This window comes from Odontomachus brunneus, unplaced genomic scaffold (assembly GCF_010583005.1).
Source record: "Odontomachus brunneus isolate Ranch 3 - 2012 unplaced genomic scaffold, Obru_v1 Obru_scaffold_101, whole genome shotgun sequence".
NCBI lineage: Eukaryota > Metazoa > Arthropoda > Insecta > Hymenoptera > Formicidae > Odontomachus > Odontomachus brunneus.
Window position 1 is genome coordinate 1,073,826 of NW_022639551.1, and position 4,821 is coordinate 1,078,646.

General features: G+C 28.2%; 1 protein-coding gene across 2 annotated transcripts in view; it reads left to right on the forward strand.

Annotated features, from left to right (window-relative positions):
* The window catches only part of LOC116848845, a 22,344-nt gene that overhangs the window by 774 nt on the left and 16,749 nt on the right, over positions 1 to 4,821 (forward strand). The window lies entirely within an intron of this gene.

The following is a 4,821-nucleotide window of genomic DNA, read 5'->3' on the forward strand; positions in this document are numbered from 1 at the left end:
CTCTCTCTCTCTCTCTCTCTCTCTCTCTCTCTCTCTCTCTCTCTCTCTCTCTCTCTCTCTCTCATTGTTATTATTTATAATTATCTCTCTACGTACCAGATAAATTGTTATTAATTAATCACTGCTGTTGTGTATCTCTGATAAGAAACTTAACTTAAAGTAGTTATATCATAAGTTCCGTGAAAATTTAATTTAAACTTACGCTATATACATAGTTGAAATATTATTTAACTGTTCGTTTATTATTAAAAAAATTATTAAAAAATTGATCATTAGAAAGCCGAAATATTTACAATTAAAGTTAGGACTTTTTATATATGTTTCTTCATTTTTAATATCTTCTAAGCTGCATTTAGTGTGAGACTTTGATGAAAAACTACTATAATATTAAAAAGTAATATATAAATATTATATATAAATTTTAGAATTATTGATTATTTTCGTGTCAAGATATAAAAGTAGAGAGTTCATAATTTTATAGTAATATTCGAAATATATATACATATATTTAAATACCATTTTTTTAATTATCTATATTAGATTATCTTTGTATTATCTATATCTCTATTAGATAAACTTATATATAAATAAAGCACTCAGCAGACGAATAAAATAATAGTTTTTACGTATTTGTAATATTGTACATATATCTTCATTTTAATTTCGCTTCAAATCGAAACTTAGATTAATGAAACTTAGATAGTGAAATAAATGCATAAAAACGTAATTTTGTGGTTGATAAATGAGTAATCCATTTGATGCATTGCTAAAAATATAACAACTAACGATACAACTAACTTACAAAAATTTACTTAATCAAATAGATATTAATGTAATGAATCTGTGTGTAAACATAAGTTACATATATATAGAGGAATGATTAATGTGGAAAATACCAGTTGCCGTATTTCCACTGAAATCACGTCAAGTTCGTAAATCAATTTTTTTCAATCCAACACAGTCAGTCCACAAGATGGTATGTAGTGTCATTGGAAATATCGACGCATTAGTTCAAGTTATAAACATTCAAATGTTTCTTCTAAAAAAGCTGTTATTGGTACTTAATACATCTGCGAACTAATGCATCGGTAACTTTTTGTTTGACATACAAGTATCCACAATATTATATAAATTTAATAGATAACTTAAAACCTATGTGACTATTTGGTAGAGAATTTTTTTATCCAGTTTTAATGTATAAACGCACTGCGACAAGCGTCGCCATCAGAGCTCATCTCCGTATCGCGCGTGATTGTTCACCAATCTTCTTTGATTAATAACTTAAAATTTTATGTGGTTATTTACAAAATGGTAAAGGAATTTTATGTTTAGTTCGATGAGTTCTACTTCCACATCGCAGCTGCATCACGAATTGTTGGACACCCCGTGTACGCACACGTAGATTTTTCAAAAAATTTTCATTTCATAAAGAGTATAACCAAATTCGGTCTATACAGTTTATTTTTAGTTTTTTATCTAAAAGTTAAAATAAGAAAAAGTTTTTTTATCCAAATTATTAAGATAGACCTTTTTTTATCCTTTACTAAGGTAGATCGACATTCCAGAGAGAATGGCCTATTTAAAATTGCACCTCACTAGATCGCACCACTTATTTTCACAATATAAAAATGTTAATTTGCAATGAAATTTATTTCTTAATAGCTCACATTTGACTTTACTGGTGATTTCAAAGTATAATCAACGAGCCTATTGATCCGATTTGACTGTGTTAATTGTCTAAGAATCTACTAGAATGTTTCGGATACTTTTGATATCCAATTCAGTTATCCTTTTTCCAGGAACATCTAGAACTGTCGCTGTGACTCGCTAAAGATGATTTTGTCATTGCAAATTGCCATAGTTTCATTTTTTATTCGTGAAAATAAATGGCGCCAGCTAGTGGAGTGCAATTTTAAATGGGCCATTTTCTCTAGGATAGTACATTGATGCACCTTGTAACTTGCATATTTGTAATCAGCACGCCAAAAACTACAAAATAAGATCAATCTGGATTCAAAATTTTTGTCTGGATAAAGTGCTATATTTTTTTCTGGATAAAGTAGGCCACCAGAGCCTATAAGCACTTGACTGTACTCTTTGTTATCAAATTTTTCAGAATTTCATTATACATCATTATACAAGATCTAAACGATATTAAAGGCGATCACGCGAGTTGCGTATAACGTGATAATCGAAATACAGAATGTCTATCGGATGGAACGTTCTAAATACCACAAATAAACGCACATTGACCGCAAATTCCATCATTGAGAGAACTTTCGTTCTAGTTCCACGTTCCACTGCTCGATCGCTGGACTCTTCTCGGAGCTTTGCTTGTGCTTTACTTCGGACTGTACATAACTAAAAACATCAAGTCTTGATATTCGTGTGAAAAAGAAAGAAGCCAACATTCTCGTAAAGGGAATTGCGAATCACCCACCGGAAACTTCATCGTGCAAATGTTGATAAAACGGTGAAAATGGGCTGTACGTCAGATACGAGATGATGAAAAGTATTTTCGCATACAGCTTAATATTTAGCTATTATTCATTAAGGTAAAAGTACCAATTCCCGGACACATATCTAATCCTGGACATTCTTATTATTTTGGTCTTTAAATACGAATGTTTAAACTTTCAACATAGAATGTATGTATTATGGGAATCTGAAACATAACGGGAATACGGAGCATAATATGGGATATGGTCGATAATTTTTTATAAAGATACTGCCAAATAATAAAATGTTTTGCAATTGTTACTTAGATATTAGATATCTCTTATCGCGTATTGTTATCACAATATATTAAAATGGTTATTATTTCTATCATATTATCATATTATTTTTAGCTTAAAAATGTTACAAATTGTTTAATACGTTTGTTATGTTCTCCGCAATTGTGTTGTAATTTGTTTGGCATATTTGCACAAGATAAACAATGATAAGATTGTTCTTTTTATTACCGTATGTATATTATTAGACGATCTTTTCTCGTTATTTTAATTAAATGCCTGTATAAATATCGTCTATCTATGATATTTTGTACTACATCCAAATTTATACATTTCGGAGTATAACATGATTATGCCATTATGTTCTTAAAATGTTAAATTGTATTATTTACATTTTACAGTACATATCATGTACTATGTTTCAGGAAATTGATATCAAAGATTACTATATTAAATAATAACTTATCAATATTTTAATAAGAAAAAAGTATGGTTTTATAAGTGTTGTTAATAAGTAATTATAAATAATTATTATAAATAATAAAAATAATAAATAATTATAAATAAAGAATTAAAATAATTAAAATGCAATATATTTTTAAATATTGTATGTTTCAATAAGTCACTCTTTAAAAAATTATTTTAAATCAATAATTGAGCAATAAATAAATTTTGTGAAGTATCCCACACATTTTGTCGTACGTAGGAAACATAATGAGATTAATTCACGTTTTCAGTAAAACAATAATTTTGTCCCTTTAAACTATTCTTTCACAGTAAAACTTGTGTTTTTCTTATAGTGGATAATTCAAAAAATATTTTGGTATATATAAAACCAAATTGATTTATTTATTTTTAATATATTTGAAACTTATGTTTAAGTCTTAGAATTCTCATTATATTCTCATTATATTCTTATTATACCCCAGAGAAAAGTTTCTTCTACTCAATATTTATATATATATTTTTCGTGTTAAAAGTTTAAAATATTTATATTTAAGGACCAAAACAAAATAAGAATGTCCAGGATTAGGGTGCAAGTCGAGCCATCAGTACCTTTATTTTATACGCAAATTAAAATAAGATAGCGATGATTAATGAATGAGGGACAAAAGGCACGGATTTTCGACACAGATGTCCTTGATCTCGAGTGTAGGCAAGTAATACATTGGCGACGTCAATGCTCGCGCTATCTAGGGGAAAACCAAGTGATAACGACCGAAAATGTATATTACCGTTCGTGCGACCGAATCAATGTGTCACTGAGGGACCGATTAATGGTCAAATATAATTAAAATACATGAAAGCTAATATATGATATGGATTATCAAGAAAATTCCTATGACGAACGCTCAATTCTCTTCGGGAATACGTTATCGTGATGCGTGACTGTCTTGATTGCTCCGAGCAATTTTTTTTTGCGTTGTCTCATGTAGTCTCGAAGAGCAATCGATTAAATTTGATTTATCCGAGAAAATATTTGCTATATTCAGCGGAACAAAACGGTCAGCAAGCAGTCAATTATTTTTCTTTATTGTTATTATCATTTGTCGTTATTGTCTTTATTAGATCCCTAATTTAGACCAATTACGTTGGCAAATTACTCAACTGTTTTGCAACAGTATGTATACATTGAACGTATTCGTTATTATATGTAATTATATACGAATTTCGCTTTATATAATCATATATAGCTATATATAATCATATATTATATGTCCACACAGGAAGAAATATTGTTGGTTACATACAATTAAAGTAACTGCTTATGTTTGTAATAATCTGTGATATCAACGTTTAATTAAAACTATTTTTTCTTTTCTTTGCTCAACAATATTTTTTCTATGTGCGTAAATAATTTCATATAAATATGTAGGAGACAAAAATATAAATATAATATATATAGAAGATATATATATATATATATATATATATATATATATATAAAATATATATCAGAAATTAATTCTACTTTTGTGCAAGAATTTCTCGAATATTTTTGTATCAGTTTTTCTCTTCTCTTTTCCAAGAATTTTTGGAATCCCCAATAATCTTGGACAATATACAGTCAAATTAAAAAAAAAAGACA